The sequence below is a fragment of the Oncorhynchus clarkii genome, chromosome 31, assembly GCF_045791955.1.
Source record: "Oncorhynchus clarkii lewisi isolate Uvic-CL-2024 chromosome 31, UVic_Ocla_1.0, whole genome shotgun sequence".
Classification (NCBI taxonomy): domain Eukaryota; kingdom Metazoa; phylum Chordata; class Actinopteri; order Salmoniformes; family Salmonidae; genus Oncorhynchus; species Oncorhynchus clarkii.
In genome coordinates this window covers 14429581-14453580 of record NC_092177.1, presented here as the reverse complement: position 1 = coordinate 14453580, position 24000 = coordinate 14429581, and positions in this window count along the sequence as shown.

The following is a 24000-nucleotide window of genomic DNA, read 5'->3' as shown; positions in this document are numbered from 1 at the left end:
AGACAGAGATGCACTTTCTCCTTTACTGTGATAAATATTCCTCACAAAGAGATTCATTATTCACAGAAATGACTACATTTATTCCACATTTTTACAAATTAAACCCAGAGGAAAAACTAAACATAGTTATGGGCGAAGGAGCAACTGCTCCTCTTGCAGCCAAATATGTATTTTCCTGCGACAGCCTGAGGGACACTGAATAATAACATCTGCATAGTAAGAAGTAATTTACATATTATTACTATTATTGTTATTACTATTATTATTGTTGTTTATCATTCCAAATATGGGTGGTATGGGTGGTAATGGTAGTGATAACAGTTTAGTGATGATAGTAGTAGTCGTAGTAATGATGATGGTAGTTGTAGTACTGATATAAAGGAGAAGATAACAGTTTTATTGTTGTTATTTTGTATTTAATTTTGTATTATTATTTACTACCATTTATATTATTATTTGCTATCGTTTATAATTTTGTTACAATGTATATTGTATACATTGTTGCTTTGGCAATATTGACACAATGTTTTTCATGCCAATAAAGCAGCTTGAATTTAATTAGAGAGAGAGAGAGAGAGAGAGAGAGAGAGAGAGAGAGAGAGAGAGAGAGAGAGAGAGAGAGAGAGAGAGAGAGAGAGAGAGAGAGAGAGAGAGAGAGAGAGAGAGAGAGAGAGAGAGACAGGGGCTATAGAACATAATGATGTTGTTAAACTACAGAGAGAGCTACTGTTCTTTGTGGAGGAATAGGGTTCTACTCAGAACCATATTGATCAGAAGAACCCTTTTTGGAAGACAGGGGGTCATTGTAAGACAAAGTGTTCTACCTAGAACATTTAACATCCTAAGAACCCTTTTTGGAAGAAAGGGTTCTTTGATGAATATTTGGAAGGCAAGAAGTGTTCTCCATATATCATATTTCCCAGCATGCTCTATTGCAGGGAGATTTAAGGAATTGTTTGTTTTACTGTAATATCTGTGTTTTTGCTTGTACATTGATTGGTGGATAAATTTTATGCTACATAGAGGTAAATAACATGCAGTTTTCTAAACTAATCTGTTGGATGTATAGCACCTGTTATTGAGATTGTTGTTCCAGTTTAGATGATTGAGGTTGGCTCAGTATTCAGTCTTCCCTAACTGGCAGTGAGTGATTAACAATTCCTCTTGTTGGATATCCTAACTGTAGGAGGATTCCAATAGGAATTAAACATAGCTTTGCAAGCCAGCATGATGTGACTTGCCGGCCTGATGTGGTCTGTAAACCAGGAGATTCCTAACACAACCGTGTCAATAACTAGGTCCTTAATGCCAGGCCTTGTGATATATGTATTGTATCGTCATACAAATACCATTCAAAGGCTAATAAAACTGTTCATAGAAAGGGTTCTAGGCAGAACCCTTCATTTGGGGTTCTGGATAGAACCATATATATATATATACAAGGTGTTCTTTGAAGAACCCGACATAGAGGGTTCTAAATTAAACTCTTTGTAAGGGGTTTCTACCCATCACCAAAAAGGGTTCCCCTATTGGGACAAACCAAAGAACTGTTCTGTCTGCGGCTATGGAATCCTGACCTGTTCACTGGATGTGCTATCGTCTCCTGTTTTGTCCAGCTGTTTTGGACTCTCTCTCTGTCTACCGTACCTGCTGTCTATAACTCTGAATGATCGAAATGCCAACTGACATTTACTCCTGAGGTAGCTGACCTGTTGCACCCTCTACAGCCACTTTGACAATTATTATCTGACCTTGCTGGTCATCTATGAACGTTTGAACATCTTGGCCATGTTCTGTTATACTCTCCACCCAGCACAGCCAGAAAAGGACTGGCCAACCGTCAGAGCCTGGTTCCTCTCTATGTTTCTTACTAGGTTCTGGCCTTTCTAGTGAGTTTTTCCTAGGCATGGTGCTTCTACATCTGCATTGCTTGCTGTTTGGGGTTGTAGGCTGGGTTTCTGTACAACACTTTGTGACATCGGCTGATGTAAAAATGGCTTTATAAATAGATTTGATTGACTTAGCACCTTTTTGTAGAGAGAGGCTGGAGCTGGCGCTAGAGAGCATAGCTAACCACAGAGGGAGGGGGAGTGCATCCCAAAAATCTCTAATCTGAATTCTTCTCCTTGTCTCCTCTGGTTCATTCAATCAATTAAATGAAAATTAATTTAATTAAATTAAATACCTTTAACTCCTGTAGGGAAATATAGATTGTGTGTCACAATGTTTCAACCTTTATGAATGGACAGTTGAAATTAGTTTGATAGACGTTCCAACAAGCTATATTGACAACCCATGACATCACAAAGACACAGTGATAATCTCCATTCTAGTGGTACCTCCGATTTATTTAAACTGTCACAGCCGCAGTTGTATAACATGATCCTCTAAAGAGACTTGTGGAGTAAGAAGAGAAAACACATCCACTTTGAAGAGAACATCTGTCTCTTTCTCAGCAGATTGCATCACTATTGACGTGTGATGCAATTAACATTTCAAGAATACTCAATTACCTTCTTAATGAGGCATCTATTAACCCTCACACCCACACACGCATTCATGCATGAACGCGCACAGACACACAAACTATAAGCAGTGTCCGTACTGAGAGATAGGAGGAGGAGAAGCACTATGGAAAGAAGAAGAGACAGTGTTGTGTATTCATGGATGCCAAGGGAAGCCAGGCTTCCCCAAACAATTGATTCCCATTTTTACGTGTGTTTCATCATTGTCCTTCAATTCTCAAGAGGCTGAATGTATCTCACTGGAGAAAGAATCCTAGCGAGGGAAACAGTGCCCCTCTGTTTCTGTATGTGTAGCCCATCTATCTGATGCAGTCTGGTCAGAAAGAGTATGACATTGCTGCTTCCTGTGACATGGAATGCAAGGTAAGCCAGCGAGTATTTGGCCTCCCTTGATAAAAAAAGTTTTAAGTAATAGCCAATCAGCCTTTAGCTAAACTGAGTGAGCTCAACTGTGAATGGTCCTGACGTACCAAAAAATAAGTGTAAAGTGAAGCCAGTTTGGATTTGGCTTCACTCCAATCACATCAAGCGCAAACGTTATTGACAAAAACTTGTTGTGCATCTCGTTGAGTTGTTGTCCGGTGGCTAGCTAGCTACCTAAAATGTCCCTTTCTTAACCTCTTGGATCTCTAGGGGCGCTATTTCATTTTTGGATAAAAAACGTTCCCGTTTTAAGCGCGATATTTTGTCACGAAAAGATGCTCGACTATGCATATTCTTGACAGTTTTTGAAATAAAACACTCTGAAGTTTCAGAATCTGCAAAGATATTGTCTGTAAGTGCCCCAGAACTCATTCTACAGGCGAAACCAAGATGATGCGTCAAGCAGGAAATTAGCAGAATCTCTGAAGCTCTGTTTTCCATTGTCTCCTTATATGGCTGTGATTGCGCAAGGAATGAGCCTACACTTTCTGTCGTTCCCCCAAGGTGTTAGCAGCATTGTGACATATTTGTAGGCATATCATTGGAAGATTGACCATAAGAGACTACATTTTCCAAGTGTCCGCCTGGTGTCCTGCGTGGAATTCGGTGCGCAAACGCCAGCTGCTTGTACTTTTCCATTTGATTGAGGGGAGAAACCATGCTTCCACGAACGATATATCATTGAAGAGATATGTGAAAAACACCTTGAGGATTGATTCTAAACAACGTTTGCCATGTTTTCAGTCGATATTATAGAGTTAATTTGGAAAAAAGTTCGCGTTTTGAGGACTGAATTTTCGTTTTTTTTTTGGTAGCCAAATGTGATGCAGAAAAGGGAGCTATTTCGAATTCACAAAGAATATTTTTTGGAAAAACTGAGCATCTGCTATCTAACTGAGAGTCTCCTCATTGAAAACATCCGAAGTTCTTCAAAGGTAAATGATTTTATTTGAAGGCTTTTATGTTTTTGTTGAAATCTTGCATGCTGGATGCTAACGCTAATGCTAATGCTAAATGCTACGCTAGCTAGCCACTTTTACACAAATTATTGTTTTCCTATGGTTGAGAAGCATATTTTGAAAATCTGAGATGACAGTGTTGTTTACAAAAGGCTAAGCTTGAGAGATGGCATATTTATTTAATTTCATTTGCGATTTTCATGAATAGTTAACGTTGCGTTATGGTAATGAGCTTAGGTCTGTAAATAGAAACCCGGATCCGGGTTTGGTAGACGCAACAGGTTAAATTAGCCATTGATGGAGACAAGGATTTGACTTTTTGTTTTACTTTATTCTCCGTACTGGCCAATGATTATAATGGTGATTCTGATCCAATCACCTCTTGAAGCTAGGGGGCACTATTTTTATTTTTGGAAAAATAACGTTCCCAAAGTAAACTGCCTATTTCTCAGGACCAGACGCTAGAATATGCATATAATTGACAGCTTAGGATGGAAAACACTCTAAAGTTTCCAAAACTTTAAAAATATTGTCTGTGAGTATAACAGAACTGATATTGGAGGCGAAATCCTGAGAAAAATCCAATCAGGAAGTGACTCTTATTTTGAAACCCCTGTCTTTCTATGCATCCCTATTGCCCATTGAAAGGGATATCAACCAGATTCCTTTTTCTGTGGATTCCCTAATGTGTCTACAGCCATTAGCCGTAGTTTCAGGCCTTAATTTTGAAGAATGAGAGTAAACGTCCACATTGCGTAAGTGGTCTGTCTGATGTTGGCTCTCAGTGTGATTTTTGCGCAACACAGAGAGGTAGCCATTTTTCCTCCCGGTCCTAGTGAAAAGCCAACTGTCCCGGTTGATATATTATCAAATAGATATTTGAAAAACACCTTGAGGATTGATTATAAAAAACATTTGCCATGTTTTTGTCGATATTATGGATATAATTTGGAATTTGTCTGCGTTGTTGTGACCACTATTTCCGGTGGATTCCTAGGCATAACGCATCAAACTAATGGAGGTATTTGGATATAAAAAATATCTTTATGGAACAAAAGGAACATTTGCTGTCTAACTGGGAGTCTCGTGAGGGAAAACATCCGAAGCTCATCAAAGGTAAACGATTAATTTGATTGCATTTCTGATTTCCGTGACCAAGCTTCCTGTTGCTAAGTGTACATAATGCTATGCTAGGCTATCGATAAGCTTACACAACTGCTTGTATTGCTTTCGCTGTTAAGCATAATTTCAAAATCTGAGACGACAGCGTGATTAACAAAAGGCTAAGCTGTGTTTCGCTAAATTTCACTTGTGATTTCATGAATATGAATATTTTCTATTAATATTTTTTGACTGTTGCGCTATGCTATTCAGCGTTGCTGAGGACAAATATACCGGATCCGGGATGGGTAGTTCTAAGAGGTATTAATTCATACATTGTTGTGCATCTTCTGTCCTGAGAGGATGGTTGGACACAGAGCCCTGCAGTTGGACAGTGTTCTTCGGTTGGACACAAAGAAGTGCGGTAGACACAGAGCACTGCCAAAAAATGGCGCCGGAGGAGATGGCTGCCGCTTTACGGTCTCCTTACCAATTGTGCTATTATGTGGGGTTTTTTCGCGATATTTGTAAATTGTTTTGAACATAATGTTCAAATCAATGTTTATTTGTCACATACACATGGTTAGCAGATGTTAATGCGAGTGTAGCGAAATGCTTGTGCTTCTAGTTCCGACAATGCAGTAATAACCAACAAGTAATCTAGCTAACAATTCCAAAACTACTACCTTATAGACACAAGTGTAAGGGGATAAAGAATATGTACATAAAGATATATGAATGAGTGATGGTACAGAGCGGCATAGGCAAGATACAGTAGATGGTATTGAGTGCAGTATATACATATGAGATGAGTATGTAAACAAAGTGGCATAGTTAAAGTGGCGAGTGATGCATGTATTACATAAAGATGCAGTAGATGATATAGAGTACAGTATATACATATACATATGAGATGAATAATGTAGGGTATGTCAACATTATATTAGGTAGCATTGTTAAAAGTGGCTAGTGATATATTTTACATAATTTCCCATCCATTCCCATTATTAAAGTGGCTGGAGTTGAGTCAGTGTGTTGGCAGCAGCCACTCAATGTTAGTGGTGGCTGTTTAACAGTCTGATGGCCTTGAGATAGAAGCTGTTTTTCAGTCTCTCGGTCCCAGCTTTGATGCACCTGTACTGACCTCGCCTTCTGGATGATAGCGAGGTGAACAGGCAGTGGCTCGTGTGGTTGTTGTCCTTGATGATCTTTATGGCCTTCCTGTGACATCGGGTGGTGTAGGTGTCCTGGAGGGCAGGTAGTTTGCCCCCGGTGATGCGTTGTGCAGACCTCACTACCCTCCGGAGAGCCTTACGGCTGTGGGCGGAGCAGTTGCCTACCAGGCGGTGATACAGCCCGACAGGATGCTCTCGATTGTGCATCTGTAGAAGTTTGTGAGTGCTTTTAGTGACAAGCCAAATTTCTTCAGCCTCCTGAGGTTGAAGAGGCGCTGCTGCGCCTTCTTCACGATGCTGTCTGTGTGGGTGGACCAATTCAGTTTGTCTGTGATGTGTACGCCGAGGAACTAAAAACTTACTACCCTCTCCACTACTGTTCCATCGATGTGGATAGGGGGGTGTTCCCTCTGCTGTTTCCTGAAGTCCACAATCATCTCCTTAGTTTTGTTGACATTGAGTGTGAGGTTATTTTCCTGACACCACACTCCGAGGGCCCTCACCTCCTCCCTGTAGGCCGTCTCGTCGTTGTTGGTAATCAAGCCTACCACTGTTGTGTCGTCCGCAAACTTGATGATTGAGTTGGAGGCGTGCATGGCCACGCAGTCGTGGGTGAACAGGGAGTACAGGAGAGGGCTCAGAACACACCCTTGTGGGGCCCCAGTGTTGAGGATCAGCGGGGTGGAAATGTTGTTGCCTACCCTCACCACCTGGGGGCGGCCCGTCAGGAAGTCCAGTACCCAGTTGCACAGGGCGGGGTCGAGACCCAGGGTCTCGAGGTTGATGACGAACTTGGAGGGCACTATGGTGTTAAATGCCGAGCTGTAGCCGATGAACAGCATTCTCACATAGGTATTCCTCTTGTCCAGATGGGTTAGGGCAGTGTGCAGTGTGGTTGAGATTGCATCGTCTGTGGACCTATTTGGGCGGTAAGCAAATTGGAGTGGGTCTAGGGTGTCAGGTAGGGTGGAGGTGATATGGTCCTCGACTAGTCTCTCAAAGCACTTCATGATGACGGAAGTGAGTGCTAGCTCAGCTTTCTTGGGAACAGGAACAATGGTGGCCCTCTTGAAGCATGTGAAGCATGTGGGAACAACAGACTGGGATAGGGATTGATTGAATATGTCCGTAAACACACCAGCCAGCTGGTCTGCGCATGCTCTGAGGGCGCGGCTGGGGATGCCATCTGGGCCTGCAGCCTTGCGAGGGTTGACACGTTTAAATGTTTTCCTCACGTCGGCTGCAGTGAAGGAGAGTCCGCATTTTAGTTGCGGGCCGTGTCAGTGGCACTGTATTGTCCTCAAAGCGGGCAAAAAAGTTATTTAGTCTGCCTGGGAGCAAGACATCCTGGTCCGTGACGGGGCTGGTTTTCTTTTTGTAATCCGTGATTGACTGTAGACCCTGCCACATACCTCTTGTGTCTAAGCCGTTGAATTGAGATTCTACTTTGTCTCTATACTGACGCTTAGCTTGTTTGATTGCCTTGCGGAGGGAATAGTTACACTGTTTGTATTCGGTCATGTTTCCGGTCACCTTGCCCTGATTAAAAGCAGTGGTTCGGGCTTTCAGTTTCACGCGAATGCTGCCATCAATCCACGGTTTCTGGTTTGGGAATGTTTTAATCGTTGCTATGGGAACGACATCTTCAACGCATGTTCTAATGAACTCGCTCACCGAATCAGCGTAAAAAGATTTGGCATGATGCCTGAGATCCTCAAAATGTTCTACAGCTGCAACATCGAGAGCATCCTGACCGTTCTCTTTACTACCGCATGGCAAGCGGTACCGGAGTGCCAAGTATAGGACAAAAAGGCTTCTCAACAGTTTTTACCCCCAAGCCATAAGACTCCTGAACAGGTAACCAAATGGTTATTCGGACTATTTGCATTGTGTGTGTGTGTCCCCCCAAGCCCTATTTTTATGCTACTACTCTCTGTTTATCTTATATGCGTAGTCACTTTAACTATACATTCATGTACATACTACCTAAATTGGCCCGGCCAACCAGTGCTCCCGCACATTGGCTAACCTGGCTATCTGCATTGTGTCCCACCACCCACCAACCCCTCTTTTTACGCTTCTGTTACTCTCAAATCAAATCAAATCAAATGTATTTATATAGCCCTTCTTACATCAGCTGATATCTCAAAGTGCTGTACAGAAACCCAGCCTAAAACCCCAAACAGAAAGCAATGCAGGTGTAGAAGCACGGTGGCTAGGAAAAAACTCCCTAGAAAGGTCAAAACCTAGGAAGAAACCTAGAGAGGAACCAGGCTCTGATGGATGGCCAGTCCTCTTCTGGCTGTGCCGGGTGGAGATTATAACAGAACATGGCCAAGATGTTCAAATGTTCATAAATGACCAGCATGGTCAAATAATAATAATCACAGTAGTTGTCGAGGGTGCAGCAACTCAGCACATCAGGAGTAAATGTCAGTTGGCTTTTCATAGTCGATCATTAAGAGTATCTCCACCGCTCCTGCTGTCTCTAGAGAGTTGAAAACAGCAGGTCTGGGACAGGTAGCAACATCCGGTGAACAGGTCAGGGTTCCATAGCCGCAAGCAGAACAGTTGAAACTGGAGCAGCAGCACGGCCAGGTGGACTGGGGACAGCAAGGAGTCATCATGCCAGGTAGTCCAGAGGCATGGTCCTAGGGCTCAGGTCCTCCGAGAGAGAGAAAGAAAAAGAGAAAGAGAGAATTAGAGAGAGCACACTTAAATTCACACAGGACACCGGATAAGACAAGAGAAGTACTCCAGATATAACAAACTGACCCTAGCCCCCCGACACATAAACTACTGCAGCAAAAATACCGGAGGCTGAGACAGGAGGGGTCAGGAGACACTGTGGCCCCATCCGATGATACCCCCGGACAGGGCCAAACAGGAAGGATATAACCCCACCCACTTTGCCAAAGCACATCCCCCACACCACTAGAGGGATAACTTCAACCACCAACTTACCATCCTGAGACAAGGCCGAGTATAGCCCACAAAGATCTCCGCCACGGCACAACCCAAGGGGGGGGGGGGCGCCAACCCAGACAGGAAGATCATGTCAGTGACTCAACCCACTCAAGTTACGCAACCTTCCTAGGGAAGGCATGAAAGAGCACCAGTAAGCCAGTGACTCAGCCCCTGTAATAGGGTTAGAGGCAGAGAATCCCAGTGGAGAGAGGGGAACCGGCCAGACAGCAAGGGCGGTTCGTTGCTCCAGAGCCTTTCCGTTCACCTTCACACTCCTGGGCCAGACTACACTCAATCATATGACTCACTGAAGGGATGAGTCTTCAGTAAAGACTTAAAGGTTGAGTCTCTCACATGGGTAGGCAGACCATTCCATAAAAATTGAGCTCTATAGGAGAAAGCCCTGCCTCCAGCTGTTTGCTTAGAAATTCTAGGGACAATTAGGAGGCCTGAGTCTTGTAACCGCGGCGTACGTGTAGGTATGTATGGCAGGACCAAATTGGAAAGATAGGTAGGAGCAAGCCCATGTAATGCTTTGTAGGTTAGCAGTAACACCTTGAAATCAGCCCTTGCCTTGACAGGAAGCCAGTGTAGGGAGGCTAGCACTGGAGTAATATGATCAACTTTTTTGGTTCTAGTCAGGATTCTAGCAGCCGTATTTAGCACTGACTGGAGTTTATTTTGTTTTTTATCTGGGTAGTAGAGCATTGCAGTAGTCTAACCTATAAGTAACAACAGCATGGATACATTTTTCTGCATCATTTTTGGACAGAAAGTTTCTGATTTTTGCAATGTTACGTAGATGGAAAAAAGCTGTCCTTGAAACAGTCTTGATATGTTCGTCAAAAGAGAGATCAGGGTCCAGAGTAACGCCGAGGTCCTTCACAGTTTTATTTGAGACGACTGTACAACCATCAAGATTAATTGTCAGATTCAACAGAAGATATCTTTGTTTCTTGAGACCTAGAACAAGAATCTCTGTTTTGTCTGAGTTTAAAAGTAGAAAGTTTGCAGCCATCCACTTCCTTATGTCTGAAATACAGGCTTTTAGCAAGGGCAATTTTGGGGCTTCACCATGTTTCATTAAAATGTACAGCTGTCTGTCATCCGCATAGCAGTGAAAGTTAACATTACGTTTTCGAATGACATCCCTAAGAGGTAAAATATATAGTAAAAACAACAGTGGTCCTAAAACGGAGCCTTGAGGAACAAGGAAGTGGAGAACAAACTCTCTGTTCATCATATATGCATAGTCACTTTAACGATACCTACATGTACATACTACCTCAATAAGCCTGACTAACAGGTGTGTATATTTAACCTCGCTATTCTTTTTTCAAATGTATTTTTACTGTTGTTTTATTTCTTAACTTACCTACCTACACACACACACACACAAACACACACACACACACACACACACACACACACACACACACACACACACACACACACACACAAACACACACCTGCGATTGGACACAGAGCACTGCAGTTGGACACAGAGCACTGCAGTTGGACATAGAGCACTGCGGTTGGACACAGAGCACTGCGGTTAGACACAGAGCACTGCGGTTAGACACAGCACACTGCGATTGGACACAGAGCACTGCGGTTAGACACAGCACACTGCGATTGGACACAGCGCACTGCGGTTGGACAGTGTACTATGGTTGGACAGTGTACTGCGGTTGGACACAGCACACTGCGGTTGGACAGTGTACTGTGGTTGGACAGTGTACTGTGGTTGGACAGTGTACTGCAGTTGGACACAGCACACTGCGGTTGGACAGTGTACTGTGGTTGGACAGTGTACTGTGGTTGGACACAGCACACTGCGGTTGGACAGTGTACTGTGGTTGGACAGTGTACTGCGGTTGGACACAGCACACTGCGGTTGGACAGTGTACTGTGGTTGGACAGTGTACTGTGGTTGGACACAGCACACTGCGGTTGGACAGTGTACTGTGGTTGGACAGTGTACTGCGGTTGGACACAGCACACTGCGGTTGGACAGTGTACTGTGGTTGGACAGTGTACTGTGGTTGGACAGTGTACTGCAGTTGGACACAGCACACTGCGGTTGGACAGTGTACTGTGGTTGGACAGTGTACTGTGGTTGGACAGTGTACTGCAGTTGGACACAGCACACTGCGGTTGGACAGTGTACTGTGGTTGGACAGTGTACTGTGGTTGGAAAGTGTACTGCAGTTGGACACAGCGCACTGCGGTTGGACACAGAGCACTGCGGTTGGACACAGAGCACTGCGGTTGGACAGTGTACTGCGGTTGGATGGTGTACTGCGGTTGGACACAGCGCACTGCGGTAGGAGGCCAAAGCAGTGTGCATAGAGAATAGAGTAACATTCCAAAGGCAGGAAGAAGCATGACAAAACATCCAGATTGATCCTGATACTAGACGATAGGGGGGGGGAAACTAATGTTTTTAGTATCCATTTTAAAACATCTAGAGGAAAGTGATGTTTGAAAATGATTGACAACTTATTTTAGGAGTTTCTCTAAGATTATATTCATAATAACTTTTCTTTTCACATCGCTCCTTCACGATAGATAGAATAGAAGGCCACAATATGAATCAATAACACAAAGCTCTCTTCCGAAATCCTTCCGGAATGTTGCTGGCTGAGTTTAGTGAAAATCTCCACAAAAAGAAGAGTTCTGTGTCACTTTGAATCAGACAACATCCATCTCAGAGCTTACGACTGCTCTGTGTGTGTGTTGATGGACATGTATTGAGCTGGAAAACATACACACACACACACACACACGACACAGCAGGCTATTGGCAATTATAAGGCCATGTGCTAGTGAATGAATAGCACTTGGTGGAGAAGGAGATAGATTGAGGAGAAGTAACAGTACACAGTACATAAAAAAGGTGGTATGTAGAACCTAAAAGGGTTCATCGGCTGTCCCCATAGGATAACCCTTTTTAATTCCAGGTAGAATACTTTTGGGTTCCATGTAGAGCCACAGAGGGTTCAAGGTTATACATGGAACCAAAAAGGTTTCTAACTGGAACCAAAAAGGGTTCTCCTATAGAGACAGCCGATGAACCCTTTTGGAACATCATGCTGGGTGTTATGTTCACAGAGATAATATAAGAGAGACAGAGAGAGAGAGACAAAGATAGACAGAGAGAGACAGAGAAAGCGAGAGATCTATCATTCAAGTCAATCTGTTGAGAAAATGAGGGTAAACACACACGCGGGTACAACAGAACAGAGAGAGAAACAACCAAGCCACGAGAGAAAGGAGAACTAGAGGAGACAGAGCACGCCTAAGTAGCTCTTTAAGAAGGTAATTAAAAACCAAATTGGGTATCTTTGTTTGAATTAGTGTTGCTGTCATCATCGCTGCTCAGAGACAAAAGAGTCGTTAACGAGAGTCAACAATAGACTTCATCTATCCTCATCAACCATGTGACAGGTGGACACATCCACCTCTCTCTCTCTAGCTTGTTCTCTTGTCTTCTCCCTCTCTCGCTATATATTGTCTCTCATTCTCTCTCTGTTGTTCCCTTTGTTGTACACTCTCTCTGTCTGTCATTCCTTTTCTGTTGTCCTCTATCTGTCATGTCTCTCTCTCTCTCTCTCTCTCTCTCTGTCTCTCTCTCTCTCTCTCTCTCTCTCTCTCTCTCTCTCTCTCTCTCTCTCTCTCTCTCTCTCTCTCTCTCTCTCTCTCTCTCTCTCTCTCTCTCTCTCTCTCTCTCTCTCTCTCTCTCTCTCTCTCTCTCTCTCTCTCTCTCTCTCTCTCTCTCTCTCTCTCTCTCTCTCTCTGTCTCTCATTCCTTTTCTGTTGTCCTCTCTCTCTCTCTCTCTCTCTCTCTCTCTCTCTCTCTCTCTCTCTCTCTCTCTCTCTCTCTCTCTCTCTCTCTCTCTCTCTCTCTCTCTCTCTCTCTCTCTCTCTATCTCTCTCTCTCTCTCTCTCTCTATCTCTCTCTCTCGCTCTCTCTCTCTCTACCTGTATTCTTGTCTCCTTCCTTGGTCATTCTCTTTCTCTGTGCTATCCATCATTGTTTCCTTCCTGCTGCGGTGAGGAAGACAGATTGGCTCTAGGAGTGATGAGAGTGTCAGGGAAGACAGAGAGAACAAAGTCCTATCGTGAGTCATCAAAGTAGAGGTAGAGAGAGGAGATCACTGGATGCAGAATCCCTACTATGTTTGGAGTAAATCAAATACACCCATGGCTGGACTCCCGGACACAGATTAAGTCTAACCCTGGACAGAAAAGCACTTTCTATTCTCCATTGAACATGCTTTCAAATCCAGGACTAGGCTTAGTCTGGGTCTGGGAAACTGGCCCGTAGATTGCTTGTTGCTTGAGGCCTGAATAAGGGTGTAAACCCTACATGTGTTTGTTAGAGTGCAGGTGAGCTGTGTTTATGATCCAGAGAATACATCCAACAGTGGTGGTTAACTGACTTAAGTGGAGGCAAACAGTTGGACCTTTAGTGACTCTGGGCTAGCTGACCTTAGGCTATTAGGGCAGGGCCATGAGGTAATGGACACTCATTTTTTGATTGATTACTCATTGATGAGGCGGATTATCCTAATTGATAACCTCAGATAGTATGGATAAGAAACATTAGCTTTGGTGTATCTAGCAGACCTGGCTTCAATTTGTGTATTTCAGTAATCAATTACTTCTATTGGATGTATTTGAAAATATTTTCAGATAATTTCCTATAAATAACCTACTCTTTGAAAATGTTAGAAAATATATATTATATATACATATTTTATTCCAAATACATTTCTAGGTGTTACGTGCCTCCTAGAAGAAGAGAGGTGCAGGAATCAGGAGCAGGAGAACAAGGAAGTCCCAGTGGCACAATCGTTTATTCAGAAGTCACAACTCAACAACAACATGGGGGGGGGATACGCCCAAACGAGGTCGCCACACACAGGGAAATAAACGCTACACACGGAGGAGAAACCTCTACTCCTAAACACATACCAAAGCGGTACAACTGCCGTGAGAAAGAAAACCCCGTGGTGCAGACAATAGGTAACAAAGATACCACAGCAAACAATCCCGCACAAAGACTAGCAGGCAGCGGAGGTAAATAAACCCACCGAAATCAACTAATAGGACACAGGTGTAAACAATACAGACAGAAACGAAAAGGAAAAAGGGATCGGTGGTAGGTAGAAGGCCGGCGACGACGACCGCCGAGCGCCACCCGAACAGGGAGAGGAGCCACCTTCTGTGGAAGTCGTGACACTAGGACCTGGGTTTAAATGTACGGGAGTATTTATTCGTATTATAAAATACTCTGTGTATTTGAGTATTTTCAAATACATTGTAATATTCAACTACTTGTATTTTCAACAACAACAAAAAATCTGAAAACTTACTTTGAAATGTCTGTGAAAGTAATTGAAATAGTATTTGTTTCACTGTCTTTTTACTGTTTTATTTCTTTACTTACCTATTGTTCACCTAAAACCATTTTTGCACTATTGGTTATTGTAAGTAAGCATTTCACTATAAGTCTACACCTGTTGTATTCGGCACACGTGACAAATAAACGTTGATTAGATTTGAACCCAGGTCTGGTCTCTATCCCTTTATTTTATCCAAGTTAGGCTCAAAGTCCCAATCTGTAACTTTGTATACCATCTCCTGTTATAAGCAATGGTGGTGTATTTTATAGTACGCTTTCTTAACTGCTTTTGATTCCAGACCTAGAAAGCTAAACTGATCCTATATCAGCTCTCCTACTCTGAGATTCTTGATACATACAGCCTCCTGATTGTTTTAGTGTGATTCCTCAGGAGAGAACTGTTTCAGACAATACACTGTGTGCAGACAGAGAGATGATTCAAATTGATGACAGCGTCTGGCCTGGCATTGGTCCTCTGTCTGTGTGAGACGTGGAGGAAGGTAGAGAAACACACACACACACACACACACACACACACACACACACACACACACACACACACACACACACACACACACACACACACACACACACACACACACACACACACACACACACACACACACACACACACACACACACACACACACACACACACACCACACACAGATGAGTATATCAACCTTTGCAAACACCTGTGGAATCTCTTGTCCCATAATATATCAAGGTAAGCAGCAGTGTGAGTGTATAGCAGACTGCAGTATTGATGGTATGAGTTCCATGAGGATCGGAAGGTGCAGCCATTCTGCTGTTGGCTTGGATAGCTTTCATATTCATCTCATTTCAATACTCTGCTGCTGGCTAAAAGACAGCTGGTAACTGGGGCCTTGCCTGAGGCGTGTGAGTGAGTGAGTGAGTGAGTGAGTGAGTGAGTGAGTGAGTGAGTGATTGAGTGAGCATATGAGACAGAGAGAGACAGAGAGAGAGAGAGAGAGAGAGAGAGAGAGAGAGAGAGATAGACCCAGCCACCATTCTCCTTGTACACAACAAATATCCATTCAATTAATTACCCTGTCAGACCAACAGAACGGTGGTGAGAGGATTTACTATACAAAGGGTAACATCAAGGGAGATACAGAAAGATGGGGGGATGTAGGGTGAGATGGGGGGAGGTCGGCTGAGGTAGGGTGAGGTAGGGTGATGTAATGCTTAGATGGGGTGATGTAAGGCTTAGATGGGGTGATGTAGGTTGAGGTAGGGTGATGTAGGGTGAGATGGAGGATGTAGGGTGAGATGGGGTGAGATGGGTGAGGTAGGGTGCTGTAGGGTGAGGTAAGGTGAGATGGAGGGGTGTAGGGTGATATGGGGTGAGATGGGTTAGGTAGGGTGCTGTAGGTTGCCGTAGGGTGAGGTAAGGTGAGATGGGGTGATATAGGGTGAGATGGGGAGAGGTAGGGGTGAGGTGAGGTAGGGTGAGGTAGGGTGATATTATGTGAGATGGGGTGATGTAGGGTGAGGTGGGGTGAGGTAGTGTGATATGGTGTAAGGTGGGGTGAGGTGGGGTGAGGTAGTGTGAGAGGGTGAGGTGGGGTGATGTAGGGTGAGGTGAGGTGGGGTGGGGTGAGGTGAGGTAGGGTGAGCTGAGGTAGAGTGCTGTAGGGTGAGGTGAGGTAGGGTGAGGTAGGGTGATATGGTGTGAGATGGGGTGAGGTAGAGTGCTGTAGGGTGCTGTAGGGTGAGGTGAGGTAGGGTGAGGTTGGGTGATATGGTGTGAGATGGGGTGAGTTAGAGTGCTGTAGGGTGCTGTAGGGTGAGGTGAGGTAGGGTGAGGTAGGGTGATATGGTGTGAGATGGGGTGAGGTAGAGTGAGAGTTAAAGGGTGTGTGTGTTTCCTTTCCTCTGAATACAGCATCAGATGCACTGTGTTGGTTCCTGGCCCACTCTCACCTACTTATTGTAAACACATACAGGCACATATGTTCACAGAAAGCACTTGTTTTTCAGGAACTGCAAACGTGTAACAAAGCCACACGCACACACACACACACACACACACACACACACACACACACACACACAGAAACATAGCAGGCCTGTGAATTGTGTTGCAGTGGAGCGTATGTAAAGGTCATCCCCCTCACCAGTGTCTAACAGATCAATCTAAGGAGGAATGCAGACAGTTCAAGGACAGCAGAGGAGAGAGTGAAGCACACACACCCACACGCACACACACACACACACACACACACACACACACGCACGCACGCACGCGCACACACACACACACACACACACACGCGCGCGCGCTCGCATGTACACACGCACACACAAATCAAATGTTATTAGTTGAGTTTATATGTACATGTAGGTAGATTGAATTAAAGTGATTATGCATAGATGACAACAGAGAGTGGCAGTGGTGTGGAGAGGGGGGGGGGGGAGTGGGGGAAAATGCAAATAGTCTGGGTAGCCATTTGACTAGATGTTCAGGAGTCTTATGGCTTGTGGGCATTGCGCTCCGCTTGCCGCTTGCAGTGTGGTAGCAGAGAAAACAGTCTATGACTAGGGTGGCTGGAGTCTGACAATTTTTAGGGCCTTCCTCTGACACTGCCTGGTATAGAGGTCCTCGGTGGCAGGAAGCATGGCCCCAGTGATGTACTGGGCGGTAGGCACTACCCTCTGTAGTGCCTTGTGGTCGGAGGCAGAGCAGTTGCCATACCAGGCAGTGATGCAACCTGTCAGGATGCTCTCGATGGTGCAGCTGTAGAACCTTTTGAGGATCTGAGGTCCCATGCCAAATATTTTTAGTCTCCTGAGGGGGAATAGGTTTTGTTGTGCCCTCTTCATGACTGTCATGGTGTGCTTGGACCATGTTAGTTTGTTGGTGATGTGGACACCAAGGAACTTGAAGCTCTCAAACTGCTCCACTGCAGCCCCGTCGATGAGAATGGGGGCATGCTCAGTCCTTCCTGTAGTCCACAATCATCTCCTTTGTCTTGATCACATTGAGAGAGAAGTTGTTGTCCTGGCACAACACGGCCAGGTCTCTGACCTCCTCCCTATAGGCTGTCTCGTTGTTGTCTGTAATCAGGCCTACCACTGTTGTGTCATCTGCAAATTTAATGATGATGTTGGATCACAGTCTTCTGTTACAGCTGGTGCTCTCATGCATGTTTCAGTGTTATTTGCCTCGAATCGAGCATAGAAGTAGTTTAGCTCGTCCGGTAGGCTCGTGTCACTGGGCAGCTCTTGGCTGTGCATTACTTTGTAGTCTTCAATAGTTTGCCACATTCAACGAGCGTCAGAGTCGGTGTAGTATGATTCGATTTTAGCCCTGTTTTGGCATTTTGCCTGTTTGATGGTTCGTCAGAGGGCATAGCAGGATTTCTTAGAAGCTTCCGGGTTACAGTCCCGCTCCTTGAAAGCAGCAGCTCTAGCCTTTAGCTCAGTGCAGATGCTGCCTGTAATCCATGGCTTCTGGTTTAGGGGATGTACGTACAGTCACTGTGGGGATGATGTCATCAATGCACTTATTGATGAAGCTAATGACTGATGTGGTGTACTCCTCAATGCCATTGGAGGAATCCTGGAACATACTCCAGTCTTTGCTAGCTACACACACACACACACACACACACGCGCGCACACACACACACACACACACGCACAAACACACACACACACACACGCACACACACACACACACGCACACACACACGCACACAAGCACACACGCACACACACAGACACACACACACACACCTCACTTCCATCCTCTCTCTGTACTACAAACAGCGCATTAGGCTGGAGACAACACAATTGGACACATGTACACTCCAGTAATAACATGTCTGTGTGTTTTGTGCGTGGTTGTTAGCAGCAAAGTGCTTGTATTTACATGTATGAGGGCAGTCAGGGAGAAGGAGATTGGATCTGAACAGCCAAAGGCTGAGTTTACCGATTTCATTATTATTTCACCCTCCATCTGCACACACACGCGCACACACACACAATCACACACACACACAAAAACACTTCACATATCTGCATGACTGGATGGGTGTCATAATGTCTGTGTGAGTGTTGGGGGTGAGGGTTGTGTGTCCAAGCATCATCATGTATCATTAAAGTGATCTGGTCATGTGCTGTCAGATACAGTGCCTTCAGAAATTATTTAAACCTTGATTTATTCCACATTTTCTTGTGTTTTCTCACCCATCTACACACAATATCCTATAAAGTGAAAGTGAAAATATGTTTTAATTAATTATGCAAATGTAATACAGAAATATCTCATTTAAATAAGTATTACCACCCCTGAGTCAATACTTAGTAGAAGCACCTTTTGCAGCGATTACAGCTGTGAGTCTGTCTGGGTACGTCTCTAAGAGCTTTCCACGCCTGGATTTTGCAACATTTGCCCATTATTATTTTCAAAATTCTTCAAGCTCTGTGAAATTGATTGTTGATCATTGCTAGACAAAATGTTTAAGTCTTGCCATAGATTTTCAAGTAGATTTAAGTCAAAACTGTAACTCGGTCACTCATTCAGTGTCTTCTTGGAAAGCAACTCCCGTGTAGATCTGATCTTGTGTTTTAGGTTATTGTCCTGCTGAAAGGTGTCTGGTGGAAAGCAGACTGAACCCAATTTTCCTCTCTGCCTGCGCCTAGCTCCATTTTTCCTGAAACAACTTACTGATTACAAACATACCCATAATATGATGCAAACACCACTATGCTTGAAAATATGGAGAGCGGTACTAAGAAATATGTTGTATTGGATTTGCACCAAACATAACACCTTGTATTCAGGACAAAAATGTAATTGCTTTGCCAGATTTTTTGCACCATTACTTTAGTGCCTGGTTGCAAACAGTATACATGTTTTGGAATATTTTTATTCTGTACAGGCTTCCTTTTCACTCTGTCAATTAGGTTAGTATTGTGGAGTAACTACAATGTTGTTGATCCATCCTCAGTTTTCTACTCTCACAGCCATTGAACTCTGTAACAGTTTTAAAGTCACCATTGGCCGCTTGGTGAAATCCCTGAGGAGTTTCCTTCCTCTCCAGCAACTGAGTTAGGAAGGACGCCTGTATCTTTGTAGTGACGGTGTATTGATACACCATCCAAAGTGTTATCAATCATTTCATCATGTTCAAAGGTACAGTGGGGAGAACAAGATTTTGATACACTGCCGATTTTGCAGCTTTCCCTACTTACAAAGCATGTAGAGGTCTGTAATTTTTATCATAGGTACACTTCAACTGTGAGAGACGGAATCTAAAACAAAAATACAGAAAATCACATTGTATGTTTTTAAGTAATAATTTGCATTTCATTGCATGACATAAGTAATTAAGGATGGAGCTGGGATGTAAGGATGGAGCTGGGATATAAGGATGGAGCTGGGATATAAGGATGGACCTGGGATATAAGGATGGAGCTGGGATATAAGGATGGAGCTAGGATATAAGGAGGACCTGGGATATAAGGAGGACCTGGGATATAAGGAGGACCTGGGATATAAGGATGGACCTGGGATATAGGATGGAGCTGGGATATAAGGATGGAGCTGGGATATAAGGATGGACCTGGGATATAGGATGGAGCTGAGATATAAGGATGGAGCTGGGATATAAGGATGGACCTGGGATATAAGGATGGAGCTGGGATATAAGGATGGAGCTGGGATATAAGGATGGACCTGGGATATAAGGATGGACCTGGGATATAAGGATGGAGCTGGGATATAAGGAGGACCTGGGATATAAGGACCTGGGATATAAGGATGGAGCTGGGATATAAGGATGGACCTGGGATATAAGGATGGAGCTGGGATATAAGGATGGACCTGGGATATAAGGATGGACCTGGGATATAAGGATGGAGCTGGGATATAAGGAGGACCTGGGATATAAGGACCTGGGATATAAGGATGGAGCTGGGATATAAGGATGGACCTGGGATATAAGGATGGAGCTGGGATATAAGGATGGACCTGGGATATAAGGATGGACCTGGGATATAAGGATGGACCTGGGATATAAGGATGGACCTGGGATATAAGGATGGAGCTGGGATGTAAGGATGGACCTGGGATATAAGGATGGACCTGGGATATAAAGATGGAGCTGGAATATAAGGATGGACCTGGGATATAAGGATGGACCTGGGATATAAGGAGGACCTGGGATATAAGGATGTTACCAGGATTGATGTGAGAGATGTTTCTGTAGCGCTCCACAGCCTGAGGATTTACTCTCTACTCTACACTCTACACTCTACACTCTACACTCTACACTCTCTACTCTACACTCTCTACTCTACACTCTACACTCTACATTCTCTACTCTCAACTCTCTACTCTACACTCTACTCATTACTCTATACTCTCTCTACTCTACACTCTACTCTCTCTACTCTCTACTCTCTACACTCTACTCTCTACTCTCTACTCTCTACTCTCTACTCTCTCTACTATCTACTCTCTACACTCTCTACTCTCTCCTCTCTATTCTCTACTCTCTACACTCTACACTCTACACTCTCTACACTCTCTACACTCTCTACTCTCTACACTCTCTCTACTCTCTCCACTCTCTACTCTCTTTCTACTCTCTCTACTCTCTACTCTCCACTCTACACTCTCTACTCTCAACTCTCTCTACTCTCTACACTCTACACTCTACACTCTACACTCTACTCTCTACTCTCTAGTCTCTACTCTCTCTCTCTACTCTCTATTCAATATTCTCTACTCTCTACACTCTCTACTCTCTAATCTCTACTCTACACTCTCTACTCTCTACACTCTACTCTCTGCTCTACACTCTACACTCTCTACACTCGCTACTCTCTCTACTCTCTACACTCTCTCTACTCTTTCTACTCTCTACTCTCCCTACTCTCTACACTCTACACTCTACTCTCTACTCTCTAGTCTCTACTCTCTCTCTCTACTCTCTCTCTCTACTCTCTACACTTTCTACTCTCTACTCTCTACTCTCTACTCTCTACTCTCTACTCTACACTCTCTACTCTACACTCTCTACTCTCTACTCTCTCTACTATCTACTCTCTACACTCTCTACTCTCTCCTCTCTATTCTCTACTCTCTACACTCTACACTCTACACTCTACACTCTACACTCTCTACACTCTCTACTCTCTCTACTCTCTACACTCTCTACTCTCTCTACTCGCTCTACTCTCTCTACTCTCTCTACTCTCTCTACTCCCTACTATCTATTCTCTACTCTACACTCTCTACTCTCTACTCTCTCTACTACACTCTACACTCTACTCTCTAATCTCTAGTCTCTACTCTTTCTCTCTACTCTACTCTCTGCACTCTCTACTCTCTACTCTACACTCTCTACTCTCTACACTCTACTCTCTGCTCTACACTCTACACTCTCTACACTCTCTACTCTCTCTACTCTCTACACTCTCTCTACTCTCTCTACTCTCTACTCTCTCTACTCTCTACACTCTACACTCTACTCTCTACTCTCTAGTCTCTACTCTCTCTCTACTCTCTATTCTCTACTCTCTACACTCCCTACTCTCTACTCTCTACTCTACACTCTCTACTCTACACTCTCTACTCTACACTCTCTACTCTCTACACTCTACTCTCTGCTCTACTCTCTACACTCTCTACACTCTACATTCTCTACTCTCTACTCTCTACTCTCTACTCTACATGCTCTACTCTACACTCTCTACTCTCTCTACTCTACACTCTACTCTCTCTACACTACACTCTACACTCTACTCTCTACACTCTACTCTCTACTCTCTACTCTGCACTCTATACTCTATACTCTCTCTACTCTCTACACTCTACTCTCTACTCTCTACTCTCTACTCTGCACGCTATACTCTATTCTCTATACTCTATACTCTATACTCTATACTCTTACTCTCTCTACTCTACACTCTACACTCTACTCTCTCTACTATCTAGTCTACACTCTCACTCTCTACTCTCTACTCTCTACTCTCTAAACTCTACTCTCTCTACTCTACACTCTCTACTCTCTCTACTCTCTACTTTACACTCTCTACTCTCTACTCTCTCTACTCTCTCTACACTCTACTCTCTCTACTCTACTCTCTACACTCTCTACTCTACACTCTACACTCTACCCTCTCTCTACTCTCTACTCTACACTCTCTACTCTCTCTACTCTCTACTCTACACTCTCTACTCTCTACTCTCTACTCTCTACTCTCTACTCTACACTCTACACCGTACACTCTACTCTCTCTACTCTCTACTCTCTACTCTCTACTCTCTCTCTACTCTCTATTCTCTACTCTCTACTTTCTACTCTACACTCTCTACTCTACACTCTCTACTCTCTACTCTCTACACTCTACTCTCTCTACTCTCTTTTCTACTCTCTACTCTCTCTACTCTCTGCTCTACTCTCTGCTCTACTCTCTACTCTCTACTCTCTACACTCTACTCTACACTCTCTACTCTCTACTCTCCTCTCTCTACTCTCTACTCTCCACTCTCTACTCTCTACTCTCCACTCTCCACTCTCCACTCTCTACTCTCCACTCTCTACTCTCTACTCTCCACTCTCTACTCTCCACTCTCCACTCTCCACTCTCTACTCTCTACTCTCCACTCTCTACTGTCCACTCTCCACTCTCTACTCTCTACTCTCTACTCTCTACTCTACACACTCTACACTCTCTACTCTCTACTCACTACTCTACTCTCTACACTCTACACTCTACTCTCTCTACTCTACACTCTCTACTCTCTACACTCTCTACTCTCTACTCTACACTCTCTACTCTCTACTCTCTCTACTCTACACTCTCTACTCTCTACTTTCTCTACTCTACACTCTCTACGCTCTACTCTCTCTACTCTACACTCTCTACTCTCTACTCTCTCTTTCCATCCTTGTCTCTTCTGCTCCTGTCTTCTCTTTTCTTCCACCATGCTGAACATTCTACTACCACGAGCTACAGCTACCCTCCCTGGCCTACCTGTGTCTGCACGTATCTCATCACCCTCTCTGCCTGTGTGTGTGTGTGTGCATCATTTTGAAAAGTCAAACTCTATCTTGTTCATCATTAAATTCTAACCTGTATATGGAGCAACATTGTACTGAGTGGTCAAAGCTTTTATTCTCTCCAACAACAAGGACGTGGTAGTAGTACAAATAACATAGCAGGTAGGATCCATGTCGATTCCACAAAGACCGGGGGACATTTTGTTATTAAAAAGCAATTTCTTGCTGAGTGAAACAGACAGCCAATTCATGAGGTTATTTCACAAAGATACGCTATTCATCAAACCCTCCATCGATCTCTGAAAGGGAGGGAGGTAGGCTGGGGTTGGAAGAGAATATAACTAATGTAAAGGGTGTCTCCAACACGTCTGTTATGGTTGCATCTCTAGCTTTGATGAG